Below are 15,479 nucleotides of genomic sequence, written 5' to 3' on the forward strand. Positions count from 1 at the left end.
TATGATTTGCATTTTATGATGAAGACTCGCAGGCAGGGAGCAGTTCAGCAACTCACCCAGTGTCCCAGGTCCATGGCCCTGATCCGCTTAACGCATGCTGCACAGGCCCTGGAAGTATCTGACTGTCTGTCTAGGGGAAATTGCCAGGAGTTGTCTTAATTGGGACAAGGGGATGCTGCAGAAAATCCTGCAGGACCAAAAGCAGAAGCTGGAGACAAATGGGTATCTCGGCCTATCCTCGAGTTGATGTTGGTGCCAGCAGTAGCTGGGATGAAATGGGATAATCCAGAAAGCACCTGTGGGTACATTGCCCAAGGAATAGTAACAACTCTGAGCAATATCCACCCAGATGTTAGCAGTGGGGACCAGCAAGGCCCTAGCAACCTGGAGGAAAAGAAACAACACCTCAAGAGTAGGAGATCTACTGGGAAGCACAAGGTCTCAAGGGCTCCCTGGGGACCCCAACTTTCCCTGAAAGCCACAAGGTCAAGTAAGGTGTATCCTTCAGTGTCAGACACAATCTCAGGGAGAGAGACAAAGGAAGAGAAGCTACTTGAGGGACTATTTTTAACTAACAGATACTGAACCTCATTTAAAGGGAATAAGCTTTGGACTGGATTGGAGATGTAGTTAATTTTCGCCTAGTATCTTGTGGGAGAGGTCTCAGGAGAAAGTTCCAATTACAGAGAAATAATCTTTTCACTGCACCTCTGAGTTGTGACAGGAGTTGAATTTTTCTAACTTGCTACAAGGACATCAGGGGAAAGTTAGAGAATGAATTAAGGAACCTATGAAGCTCGTGCTGAATGATCCATTACCGACTCCTTCCCTCCGAGCCACTGTGAGAGCTGAGCCCCGGTGCACAGCGCTGGTCTCCCCTGTCCTCTGAGCAGATGTCAGTCCACGCTTCACAGCCCATTAGCCAAACTGGAGGCCGAGGGAGGTTAAGTGTCGCAGTCCACAGTGGAGCGTGTAGGTGTATTTCAAAGCCATGGGGAGAACCACCCCTCAAGGAAGGTGCTTGGACAGCTGGGGAGACAGTGGGGCAGGTGGGCAGGGCTTCCTCCTGGGACTAATGAGGCTTTTCCTGGCAGAAGCACATCTCTCTGCCTACACAGCTCTAACTCTACATTAAAGCAGGAAGGAGAGGAAATGCAAGCATTTTCTCCAGTGAAAGGCAGAGCTTATTTCACGTCTTTGTTTTCTTGTTTTATTGTAAGATTCTTAACCTGTTTTAAAAAGTCAAACGTTTTAGCATTATACATTTTATATCTGAATATTTTAAAAAGAAGTGTAATAGGTTTAATATTTATACTTGTAAAATAAATGAAAGCATTTCTAAAAACGCAACTCATTCCTTGACAGTTTTAAAAGTAAGAGGCATTTACCATTAAGGTTTCCAAACGTTGTTTGTAGTGGTTACATGACTATATATTTGTCAAAATTCATTGAACTCATACAATGAAAAAGGCTGAATTTTCAGTATGTAAATTATAACTCAATGGAAAAAAATGTTAAGAGTAATTTTTTAAATCTCAAAAGCAATTTTAAGGAACTACTTGAATCTTATAATAGATTTTTTGAAATAATTTCAAACTTACAGAAAAGTGCGAAGAATAGCACAAAGTACTTGTTTTCCTGAACCCATTTGACAGTAGGCTGCTGACCCAATGTGCCGTCACCCCTGAATACTTCAGCGTATTTCCTACGTACAAGGACATTCTCCTACCGCAAAACAACCATCAAAGCAGGAAACCAACACTGGTAAATAACCAGCATCCAACCCGCAGACATCATTCAAGTTTCACCAGTTGTTCCAATAATGTCCTTTATGGAAAAAGGATCAAATCCAGAATCACACAGTGCATTTAGTTATCGTATTCTCCTTCTGTCTGGAACACTTCCTCAGTCTTTCCTTGACCTTTATGGCCTCGACATATTTGAAGATTACAGGTCATTCGTTTTGTAGAATGTCTCTGAATTTGGATTTGTCTGATACTTTTTCATAGTTAGGGTCAGGTTATGATTTTTGGCAGGAATATCACAGAAGTGATGCTATGTTCTTCCCACTGAATCCTATCAGGTGGCACACGATTTTAAATTGTCCCATCACTAGCACTGTTTCGATCACTTATTTAAGGTGATTTCAGTGTGAGTGGGTGTGTACACACAAATTTTTAGAGCTAGATTGGTTTACTGTAAATTTATTTTTTTGGTGAGGAAGATTGCCCCTGAGCTAACATCTGTTGCCAATCCCCCTCTCTATTTTTGCTTGAGGGTGGTTGTTGCTGAGCTAACATCCATGCCAAGCTTCCTCTGTTTTGTATGTGGGACACCGCCAGGGCATGCCTTGATGAGTGGTGTGTAGGTCCGTGCCCAGGATCCAAACACGCAAACCCCAGACCGCTGAAGTGGAGCACGTGAACATAACCACTACATCCCTGGGCTGGCCCCTAGATTTATTTCTAGACCTATCTAGATATACTGAAAATCATGCATCCACACTGACATCTCCAATTCCAAACCAGTATCACAGGATTTATGTGAGTTTTCTCTCTTTTCATATCTGTAACTCCCTTCTTGGACAGTGAAAACTTGGCTCCCACTCTCCTCCATATAATATTTACTTAGTGGATCATCTGCCATCTCCCATCACCACCTCCCCCCACCCTCCCACCCTCCTCACCTCACTCGTGTTCTGACTTCCTGTTCTGGACCATCATGACCACTCCTACCTGGATGCCCTCTTCACCCTGCTCAGATTCCCCGGGGGTGCAGGGTCTCTGCCCCTGTCATTCACCCACACGGGTGCCTTTCTCATCCCATTTAGGCTCTGACAACCTGCTCTGGTCCTGCCCCTGCCCCCACAATAGATGCCTATTTTGCTTAATCCTACCTGGTGATATTTGGACTGAATGATTCAGGAAAGGAAAGAAGGGAGGGAGGGAAGGAGGGAGAGAACACTTACCCCAACGTTGATATGTGGGTTTTTGTGGTCTTTCGAATCCAGCCCAAAGTATACCTAGAATTCATTCTCTTCTATCTTGAGGTTGCAGCACTAGAGGGGTCCCGGTCACAACTTCCTTTCTCATCCTTATTCATCAGTTTTGTTTTGCTCTGTTTCATAGGCACCACCTGCACCTCTAACCCTGGCAGACTATTGAGGCCCAGCACAGACAAAGCTCAGGGCTGGGGAATCTCGGTGTGTGCCTACCTCTTATGGGCCAGGTGCCATCCTGGGTCCCCATTTCTGCAGAGGAAAGTGGTACTTGCAGAGTCTCGAAATGGTATGCCTTATAGATAACAATTAGAGGCCGATAAGGCTCTATTTAAACCCAAAGGAAAATTGCTTCTTGGGGGTATTTCAGGCCTTACAACATGCTGTTAGAAAGGGAGAGAAGGGAGGTTATTCCATGAGGCCCCTCCAGTGCTCCAGGATGGGCCTGTTGCACCCATTCCCAAGGTCGCCTTCTCACACCTGAGAGTGCCTGGTTATGAGGGGGTCAGGTGTCAATCCAGTGTCACATCTCCATCCTAGGGAAGGAAAGGCTCCATTGGCCTGATCCAGGCAGCTCAATTGCTCTCCCCCGATCTTTGTTGCCAGAAACCTGATCTCAGAGCTATGTTCCCAGGCTCCCTAAGGACCAGACATGAGCTTCATCCATCCTCACTCGTAGCTGGTCATGGCTTTCAAGCCATGATCTTGGGCAAGACAACCTCTTTGATTCTCAGTTTCTTTAAATGGGGCTGATAATAACAATGCCTTCCTCACAGGCAAAAGTATGAAACTCTTAAAGCCCTGTGTAAAGTTGGTTCTATTTCACTGCCCTCAGCAAACACAGCCCAGAGGTGAGAAATGATGGTGAACAACTGGGCAGCAGGGAGAGAGGATGCTGTGCCCTCCTCCAGAGGTCACTGCAGCATCCCTGCAGGTGCAGCCAACACAGGGGCTCAGCCCTGGAATTTCCGTACATTGGGTGCAACACTTTGATCCCCCAATACGTCTGCATTCTTCATGAGCCTGAGACTCACTCGTTAGAATCTTTCCTACACAACTCAGCTAACCTCCTGCTGATTATGGCAGAAGGATAATCACAATTTGGGGAACTGGGACCGTCCAAGCAGTTTGAAGATTTGAAGAGTGATTCCTGCACCAGCATCCTCTGGGATGAGCGTCCAGTGTGCAGACGCTACCCACCTCCCAGGCTGACTGAGTCAGAGGACTTGCGGACTCCACAAGCCCTCTAGATTTTTCCGATGCACATTAAGTTTGGGAAACACTGGCTTCAAAAGCTTAGCTAATGGGAAAAGTTAGTGGAATAGTTTTCCTTGAAAGAGGATGACTTTTACATTTCAAAAAATAAATGCCAGTTAGAGGCTGAAGCCCAGTAGGAAGGGAAATAAGCCCTATTTCCAGTTCTGCTATCAAAGAAAATGGTTTAGCAGCTTAGGTCAGAAGCTGCGCCCTGATTGACTTAGGAAAATGTGGACTAATGACTGCTAGGAAATGCTAGACATTTGAAATTCAGATGTCCTGATAAAAGTGAAACACTTTCACCTCAGAATTTGTGGACTACTTTGTATGTAGCAGCCATTATTCCAGATCAATAGAGACTAGAATAAATAATACAATGGAGATAGTACCTAACTGTATTAATTAATTAATTAACTTTTAATTTATTACTTAATATTCCCTCAAAGTATCTATATTTTCCACATAAAGCAGTAGTTCTCAAGATTTGGAATGAGGAAGAAACCAGTTAAAGAGCTCGTTAGACGATATAATCCAGACTTTTCCCCCAGATAACAATGCTTTTGGTCAGGGATCAGTCTATAATTTTAATAAGGACCCTAGGTGATTTTGAAATGTGTTAGAAGGGCTAACCTTTGACAAACAAAGGCTTAGGAATTGACTGACGCCTCCCTCTGCCCAACCACTTCCCCCTAAAACAAGACCTCTTTAAGACAGCTTATTCATGGGGCCGGCCGCATGGCCGGGTGGTTAAGTTCCCACACTCTGCTTTGGTGCACCAGGGTTTCGCTGGTTCGGATCCTGGGCATGGACATGGCACTGCTCATCAGGCCATGCTGAGGTGGCATCCCACATGCCACAGCTGGAAGGACCCATAACTAAAAATACACAACTATGTACTGAGGGGCTTTAGGGAGAAAAAGGAAAAATAAAATAATTTAAAAAAAAGACAGCTTATTCAATCAAAATTTCCATTTAGCTGCACATTGAATTAATATTCAATGCATAATTTAACATAACATATCCTTTTCTAGAGCTATGAACACAACAGGAATATCAACATAACATAAAATCAACAGTAATGATTTTTACCTCCCTGAATTGAATTTTTAAAAAAATAACTATTTATTACAAGAGGAACCATGATGGCAAATTAACATAGGGTGGTTCTCTGGTTCCACGATGTGTGGGCATGTACATTCAAATCAAATGCATTAAGTGATGCCTTAAACGTCAGTTCCTGGATTTCTGCCTCTGGGACAATATAATAACAGTGGGCATGGGCATTTGTCATGCTTTTTGGTCACCCAATACTTTCTGAGTTCTGTTGCTACATCTGGGCAATTTCTCTCTTTATGCATGTTACCTTCGTGAGGCCGAAGCCCTCCACCAACCTCCCTTGAAACTAGAGCACGAGGAGCAAGATTTTCCCCGGGAAAAAGGAGGCACTATGAGAATCCAGCCGGCAAGAGAGGCAGACGGATCACAGGGCAGAGACGCTGATCTTTCAGAGGCAGTCTTGGTGGAGATGCGAGGCAGGGCCCCTCCGCAGCCCAAGTGTGAGCGGAATATGAGGCCACGTCCTCCTGAGGCTGCAGCAGTCCTGCGCTGCCCTCTGGGGCTGTTTCCGCTCACACGGCTTCCGCGTCTGCCCCCCACCCTCTCCCAGAGGTTCTGGGAAGCACTTTCTCTCCTTCAATAAACTCCTCTCCACCCGAACTAGTTGGAGCGGGTTCTGTTTTCTACTACGAATCCTGTTAGAGAACAGTAATTGTCCATTCTGCCATCCACAATTATTCTTTATCTGAGACGTCATCACATCCCCTTTGCTGATTTTTTTTAACATAGGCATATCATTAGTAAAAAGCATTCCTTTTGTATATTTAAAATAAAATCTATGTTAAGGTGGCAGAGATGCCACCTTTTTTAAAACTCTCATTCTGTGCAGGAAATGGAACTGAAGCCCACGGAGGGTAAGGGATTGAACCACTTCTAGTTTGGACCGAGTTGGACTTTGGAGCCCCGATTCCCAGCCTTGCGCTTCCGGGGCCACTCCATCCCCCGCCCACCGCCCACGGCCGGCTTACGCGTTGCCCAGGATCCGCCCCACAGGGCGATTTTACCACGTAAGAGCTGTTTCTTCCTTTCGTGCAGGAGCAGGTGCTGAGACTTGTCGGCCTATCGAATTTATTCATTCACAATCACATAAAGAGCTTGGGCCTCGGCTTATGCAGTCCATTGTGAATAGCTGAGATTCCACATAGTAGGCGCTTTTGAACATAGTGGCTACAGATAAAATTCAGAGCCCCACTCGTGTTTCAGAGAAAAAACTTGGGCTGAAGCTTTGACCTTTGTAGCCGAAATACCCACGTGGGCATTCTCGCTGGCCGCAGCAACTTTGAAGAGGAATAGGAGTCTAGACAACAGTTGTTAGGAGGGAATGTTAATTCCCTCCTCCTATTAGGCTCAATCCTCTGGTCCCTCTGCTCACCTCTCTTCACTCCCCACTCCCCTAGGACTAAGGGGGGAAGTTATCTGCTGTGTAGAGTGGGAGAGAGAGCTGCTGGAGCCCCATCAGCAGGTCCCCTCCCTCTTGCAGGGAACCTATTAGATCAGGAAGCCAGTGTTCTCTGCTGTACGTTCTGTGGGGAGAGGGTTTTGTAACTCTGTGTGACCCAGGAGGAGGAATTCACTTCTAACGAAGGGGCAACTAGCCCACTGTCATCAGGACGTGGAGCCGCGTGCTTCGAACAGTTTGTCATTGACAAACGTAATGGTTGGCTCCCCAGCTGCTAGACTCGTATTTCTCTCTCTCTCCTTCTCCGTCTGTCTCTGTCAGTTCCACACCCAGGAGAGGGGAAAAAGGGGATTACTTAGCAAACCCTAAAATCCTTGTAGTCTTCCCTTTCTTTCTCTTTCTCTCTCTCTCTCTAGTTCCATCCCTACCTATCTAATCCTGGCCATTGATCCCATGACACCCTGCACTTAATTAAAATGAATACGTTAACATGTTCTTGCAGGTTCTCTTAGCAACAGGGCTTTACGAATCCTCTTTAGGGAATAATGCTGTAGAAAACTGTGTTTCCTTCCAGTCACTTACTGTAACAGTGACTCCAGGTATCGCAAACAGTTTTGTGTCATTTTGTATTTTCTGGCCACAGTTGAAAATCAGCTGGGCCTCTCGGCCCTGCTCCCTTTCCAGTCAGGTTTGGACACTGAGGAGCTGCAGGAGGCGAAGCAGGCTGTGCAGGATGTGAAGGGCGGCCGGAGGGGCAACCCGGCTTTCCCTTACTCCACTGGGATCGAAGCCAGGCGGGGATGGGACTTGGGGCACACCACTACCGACTGCTACTATGCCTGACAGCAAATTCATCTTAAACTTCATCAAACTCTGGGCACAGTCGTTACTGCCACCTCTTGTCTTCAAATTGGAAGTAATGTGTATATTGCTGTAATTCAGTGGGTTTATTTTATATCATAGTGCATTTTTTACCCTTCAGATTGCTGAATTTATCTGTGTTTCTTTATTAGGTAAGTGATTGTCTTGGGACCACAAGCAGATAGAACAAAGGTTTCTTAGATTTTAGGCAGTCTAAGAGAGTTTATAACATTAAAAGCACACAGATCCTCTGACCTTGCAGTCCCACTTCTGAGAAACTATTCTACAGAAATAAGAAGACTATTGCATAGGAATGTGTAGAAAAGGTGTTATTTGCAACATGGTTTGTGTGGCAAAAAACAAACAAAAACAGACACACAAAAATCAGTAAGTTGAACTTTCCATCAGTAAGGGAATCTCCGAATAAACTGTGATGAAGCCATATAATGGAATTTTATGCAGCTTTTTAAAAGAATGAATTGGATCTATACCCATTGACCTGGACATTTTGCCATTGTCTGCTGTTAGGCAAGAAAAGCATGATGTAGAGGCCAGCCCCACGGCATAGTGTTTAAATTCAGTATGCCGTGCTTTGGTGGCCCAGGTTCGCAGGTTCGGATCCCTGGCACAGACCTGCACCACTCGTCAGCCATGCTGTGGTAGTGACCCACATATAAAGTGGAGGAAGATTGGCAACAGATGTTAGCTCAGTGCTAATCTTCCTCAAGGAAAAAGGAGAGGAAGATTGGCAACAGATGGTTTCTCAGGGCTAATCTTCCTCAGCAACAAAAAAAAGAAAAGCAAGATGTGTATTCTAATATGCTATTTTTTAAATTTTTTAAAGAAAAATCTATGTAAGTGCATAGATGATTGTATATTACTGTATGAACTTGGAGAGAGGTATGGAGAGAAATATGAACATTGTTAATGTGAAACATCTGTGGATAGAAGAATTAGGAAAAAAAGAAACTTTTTTACCACCAACAAAAGTAAATTAGAAGATTGCATTACAACCTGGTTCAAAATCCCTGTATATAATTTTAGAAGTCTGAAAAGCTGAATGTTCAAGTATAGGAATTCGATTAAATTTACATTATAGCCATCTATTGATCCATTCTGTAAATGTTACAATGATGTTTGGGATATAAATTGAAAGTGAAAAATTAGATAATTAAACTCTATACATCATATAATCCTATCTAGAAGTCTAACACTGTGGATGGATACACAAGGAAGTATAATGGTATTTATCTATGCTATGAAATTACGACTTTTATTCCTTATTTATATTTTCTTGTTTTTCTAAACAAATGTATTTAATTTGTGATAATACATACATGCAAATATGGAACACAATCTTTTCGCCCCCATTCACTATCATGATGTGAGCATTTGTAGAGATCTGGGCTTCATCTTCCAAGACCATCAATCACCCACTGATTACAGGGACCCTGAAAACAGTGGTTTCCAAAGTTCAGTGTGCAAACTGCTGGGCAGCTTGTTAGAAGGTGGACCTCTGGACTCTGCCGCCAGACTTTTTCATTCCGTAGGTTCCTGCATTTTAGCCCTAGCCTGAACTCCAAGTGACTCCAGTGGAGCGGGTCTTGCGAGCACACTTCAAGAACAGCACTCTACAGGCAACCAAGCATACATCTTTGCTGGAACATCTCAAGTGATGGAGAACTTCTTCTCTGGGGAATCCATTCTCCACAGGCCCCGCTATGAATAGATATTTCTTTTTATTCTTTTAAAGCTTTGTTTCTTGCACCACTCTAGCATTGGCTTTTCTTTTTCATGAGAGTTTTCTTTTCCCTTCTTAAAAAAGTCTGTCCACCATTCCTCCAGACCTATGAGCCATCTACCTTTCACTACCCCTACTCATGACAATGGAGTGGGTAAAGTCATTCCCAGTGCCGCTTTACAGACTCTCATTGTGTTGTGTTCTTTCCATTATTGGTGATAATGAGGAGCAGCTGAGAATGACCGACGCCAAGTCTGTTTCAAGATGTAAACATGATCAAATACTGCTGTTTGATTCATTACCCTTCCCCAGCAAGTGGGCGACTCAGAAAGATGTTTCCACCTGAGTTTGTTTTGGCATCAATGGACACCTCATTCAAACCATTTTAAAGGCCTCTTTTCTGCAATAATGGAGATAAACCACGGAGGAACAGAAGAAGTCACCCGTGAAGTTCAAGCTTGCACTAAGGTTATTTTAACTAATTTTATCTCAGTTTTGTCTGGTGTATCTATTATTATGGATAAAAAGGGCAATGTTGCCCTCTGTTGCTTGGAATTAAAATTGCCTTTAAGTTTTTTATTACTATGCATATCCATTGATAGGCTTTCCCAGAGTAAATTCTTTACACCAGTAGCCAGGGGAGAGACCCCTTTGATAAAAGGAGTTCTGGCAGCATTGGAGATTCATAATTCACTGTGAGATACTGGAAACTCCAAGAAGTCATACCTGGAAGAAATTGGTTTACCTAAGTCTCTCCCAGGTTGAATACATTTAAGAGCCTATAGAAAGCACATGACTTCCTATTTTCAAAGTCAGCATGTAACACTTCAAACAAGCCACTGCAAATATAGATCTAATTATCCCTCCTAGGATGGCACCATCCCTCAGTCACTCAAGCCTTGATTCTATCCCTCAGTCATTCTACCCTCAATTCCACGAAGCCCTGACTCCTATTCCCCACTACTTCCCCCTCCCATTCCCCTTCCACGTCCAGTCACTTTTCCTTTCTTGATACCTCTTCTATCAGTTCCTCTCTCTCATTCTCCACAAACTCTGATTTCATTCAGGCCTTCATTCTTGATCCAAATTCCATGACTCTGTAGGCTATATATGCTTCCATCATTCGAATTCTCCCTTCTTCATAATAGGCATCAGGATTGTAAGTATTTGATTTCTTCCTCTCTTGCTAGACTGTAAACTCCATTAGGGCATGGATCTTCTCTGCCTTGCTCACTGCCTAATACAGCACTAGTTCCATGGCTGGATCTCAAGCGTGTTTTTTTTTCCCCTCTGAACACATGAATTCCTGAGAGTTGTCAAATGCAATATAGAGGATCTTTGGTCTCTGGGAAGCACCATTTGAATGGTGTAGAGGGAGCTGAAGTCAGAATACTCAAGGACATAGAATACAGTGGAATAGAAAAGATGGTGCTTTGTGGTCAATAGGTAGAAGGCAATTAGGGGAGAAGATGATATGGAGGGGATAGCTGTTGGAGCAAAGTATCGGGGCAGATGAGAATAACATTTCTTTTCTTACATTACATATAAAACTCATTGACTCCTCACAACAATTCCGTGAAAGAGGTATTATCTACATTTTATGGATTAAAAAAAGAGACTCAGAGAAATTAAACAAATTCACCTAACTGGTAAGTGACAGAGTTAGCATATTAACCCAACTGTCTGGTTCCAAAGCTCATAGCTTTGCCTCTATACCACACTCTCTCCCATGGGACCAAGAGCTCCAGTAGAATGGTTGTCCTTAAAAGGAGGAAGAAGACCTCATTCACTGGAGGGAAGCACCAATATAGGTTTCTAGATTTAATGAAGTAGGAAGAGAGCTAGTAGTCTGCTGAGAGTGAGGGGGATAGATGAAGTGTGACGTGACATTTTAAAATATAAAGTAATATGCTTTCTATAGGCTCTTAGATATATTTATTCTGGTAGAGATGTAGGAGATTTGAAGAAAGTAGTCATAGTTACTGAGGGGCTGGATAAAGAAACTACACATGGGGATAAATTATTGTGAGCTGAGGTTGGAGATCATGAATTGGAAGTGGCACTAATTCTTAAAGTTCTATACTTTTTTCTAACAGTGCTCAGTCTCTTGGCTGTAGGATTGGAGAAAAGTTGAGTATTTGTCCAATAGGTCAAGCAGAACAAGGATGCGTGAAAATTGAGTGTTGGTAAAAGAGGATTTGAGTGATCAGCCATGGAAGTCAAAGCTTAGTGAGGAAGAGAAGCAAAAGATGGCCTAGGGCAGGGGGGAAAAAATAAAAGGAATTAAAAAACTAGACTTTGTGAGATCCAAAAGTAGACAGAAATGACCGAGAACTTTCAATCTTGTTAGCTTAAAAATGAGCTCGAAACAAAGACAAAAGCAAATGTCCATATCTGATGAAATGAAGTGTATGAGTTGGGAATTTCTTTGGCTATAATGCACCAGAAATGTGACCATAGTATTAATCGAATGGGAACTTATTTCTCTCGTACAAGAAATCCAGAGTTTGGCAGTCTAGGCTGGTTCAGCAGATCCACTATATGAACAATGATTTAAGCTCTTTCTATCACTCTGTTCTCCACTGTTAACAGGTGGTGTCCATTCGCATGGGCCTCTCATGGGTGCAAGATGGCTGCCAGATTGCCTTCCAAGCAGAAAGAGGAAGAAAGAACTGATACAAAGTGCAGGGAAAGGGTAAAAGTTTGTTCTCTTTAGCAAGCTTTCCAAGAAGCCCCACCCAAGGACTTCCACTCTTATCTCATTGGCCAGATCCATCTCATGAGTGCTCCTAGTGAAAAGCTCTGGGAAGCTGAGCATCTTAAGGAGAGCACACTGACTTCCTCAACAAAATCAGAGTTCAGGAAGTAAGAAGTTGGACCATTAGCAGTCTGACTTAGCAGGAGGCATCTATAACCCTAAACCACGACATCTGAAGATGGAAAGTGAATGGGGCATTGGCAAGTGATGCAGCAGAGAGAAGGAAGGTCAAATTTAAGTGTTTGAAAAGGGTAGGAGTAGCAAGACTATTTGCCCTGGAAAACCCAGGAAGCCTCAGGAATTAGAGACATCAGGTACAACGGAAGAAAGGGGACTAAATATAAGAGCATTGTTTGAAAGTCTGCATAAAGACCAATTAGATCCCTGTCTGCATCCCTACCCTGTGCAGTCATGTGGATGCTCCATCCTGCCCCCTCCCAGAAGACTGTTGGGTTTATTCTCCAGAGAAGCACTGCAGCCTTCTGGGACACCAGAGTCAGGGGAGGATGAGGATGGGGTGCTGTTCTGGACATGGGAAGAGTAAGTGAAAGTCTGCATACTGAACGATAAGACTTTTCCTTCCAAGCCCCCTTCATGAACGCAACACCAAAAAGCCACAGGCTTACCTTGCAAGGAGACTGGAAGAAAGTTCTCTAAAGAACCTTAATGACCCCTCCAGAATGCTATAACATAAGGAATTAGGATAAGAACAAGGTAGAACCCTTGAAAACTAAAAAAGTAATAGTTGAAATATTTTTTAAAATTTTTATTTTTAACTTAATTAATTTTTTTGGTCTTGGCTGAGCTAACATCTGTGCCAATCTTCCTCTCACCACGATTGGAGGCAAAAGTCCTACACCGTCATCATGAAATTTCAGAACAATAAGGCTAAAGAAAAGAGATCTAAACTTTTCAGAGAAAAAAATGACAGGTGACACACAAAGGAATGGGAAGATGAATTCTTCATAGAAACACTAGAGGCAGAGGAAAATGGGAGCAATGTCTTCCAAATTCTGAGAAAAAAATGTATTTTCAACTAAGAATTCTATACCTAACCCCATGCATCTTTCTTTGAAAAGCAACTGGAAAACCCTGTCTACCGACACAAAGTAGTGAACCAAGAAAAAGGAAGACTTGGAAGCTGGGAAAGAGGACCGAACACGTTAGAGAGGTGGGGGTAGGGGGGCTGCCATGAGCCAAGATTGGAGGAGATGGATGATTCTAGAAGGGATTTGTCTTGGAAGACAAATGGAACTATTGAATTGTCTGTCAGATTTGAGTTTTGGATGGTAATTATGTGAGTGGATGGAGATGTTAACTAACCTTATTTGGTAATCATTTTGCAATATATACGTGTATCAAATCATCACATTGTACACCTCAAACTTACATATATGTCAATAATATCTCAATAAAGCTAGAAAAAAGATTTAACTTTCGGGAAAATTGTAATGACAGGTATAAAACAGAGCTATTCAAGTCAAATAATCAAAGAAAACATTTTAAAACAAAGAGTTATTAAGTCCAGTAAAACAAAGTTGTACTAGAACAAATGTAATAATAGAATACTATTTGGTTTATTAAAGCATAGTATTTATGGACACAGTAACAATAACACCTAATATGGATTTAACAAAAAATTGAGATCATAGTAGAAGGATGGAGGCAGGAAATGATGGGGTGTGAACTAAAATCCTCATCTTCTGAAACAGTAAGTCAATAGAGAGGTTCTAAAAGTGGGGAATCGAGAGCAATGGTATTTACAAACAGGGACAGAGGCACAAACCAGCATGGCTAAAAGTGGTCACCTGGGGAGTGCGAATCAGATCAGGGTCAACAGGACAAGAGGTTGGTTTCCTTATAAACCTTTTACTACTCTTCGACTTTTTTTAAAGGCAGAATTGAGTAACGTTAGTCAGAAAATCTGTCTACAGATATTTGTCATGTGGTGTTTGCAACGGTGCTGTCATTGTTCTGGAACTGTTTCGGTATATTTGATTACCAAGATCATGTAACTCTCAATAGACTAGATGCTGGATAAAAGTTTAGCAATTGGGTTCCTTCAATTCTTCAAGTTATATGCCACAACAGAACAGATGGATACAACAATAAATACAACAGTCTCTGCCCTCCAGGAAAGAGAAGGAAAAACAAAATCAAACAAACTAACTACAGACATAAGAGCTTTGATGGGATAAGCCAATAAAATAAGAGCTCTCAGAGGGTGGTCCCCTCATGCTCCCACAGGAAGGTGTCAGTTACAAAGAGGATTCTTTGATTCTCAGTCCTGCCAACCTATGTCTTAACTAGACTTTTATATCTTAAGTTTTAGAAGATTTATAAAGCTTCTCTAAATATTTCAGGGAAATTATTCATATATTACATAAACATCTGTTGAAGTGTAAAACAGGTACCGAAAGCATCTAGCTGAACCATAGTTGGTCTTCAGCCTATATATTATGGAAACTGTTTTAAATGGTTCTGTGATATGAATTTTTTAAAACTGAAGAAAAATCAAAACTAAGACATTGAATTTTAGATTAAAGAAATAAAAAGCAAATACATTGTTCTAAAATGAATCAAAAAGTTTTTGCTGTCATGACTTGAGAAGGCAAAGTTCTGGTTCAAATATAAAATTAGTTCCCCTTCAGGTGCATATAAAAGTGAATTACAGATCTATCAGAGGCTACGTCTTAAGACGGCCATAAGCAAGACTTAATTATAAAGTTTCAAAAATAATCCCTCTGATTAAAGCTCTTAACTCCTTTATTAAAGTGTGCATTAATCTATGCAAATCGACTTCACCTTGAAGTGACCCTAGCAAATGAGCTATTGGGGTTATTAAAGAACTGACCAGACGTTGCCTTTTTAAATGATTACATTAAAGAGGAATTAATATATATCCATATAAGGAATTCCCTATTTTGTGGTGTTCTCCCAATCACTATTCACTGGTAGAAAAATTTAAAAATTATCCCTTATGAGAGAATAGAAAATTTGTATAACGATGGATTCGATGGCCCAGAGTAGTCTGCCATAAACATCTATTTCTTAGAAGACTCATGCTTCATCTTAAAAATTTGTGCAAATCTACTCTCTATTAGATCCATGGTTGGTTTTAATTGGTTTACATCCAAATAGAAGTTAAGTGACACTCCTAAAGATGTCATCCTGCAACTGAGAAGCTGGCACCTAGCTCATAACCCAGATTGAGACCAGCATCACTGGAGATTTGCCCCCTCCACCCAACTTACATCATATTTGTTATAAAACATTAAAGGTAAACATTGAATCACACAATTTATCCTGGGCAGGCGTGTATATATGTGAAGGACAGAGCAGTTGAAAC

This window comes from Equus przewalskii, chromosome 20 (genome assembly GCF_037783145.1).
Source record: "Equus przewalskii isolate Varuska chromosome 20, EquPr2, whole genome shotgun sequence".
Taxonomy (NCBI): domain Eukaryota; kingdom Metazoa; phylum Chordata; class Mammalia; order Perissodactyla; family Equidae; genus Equus; species Equus przewalskii.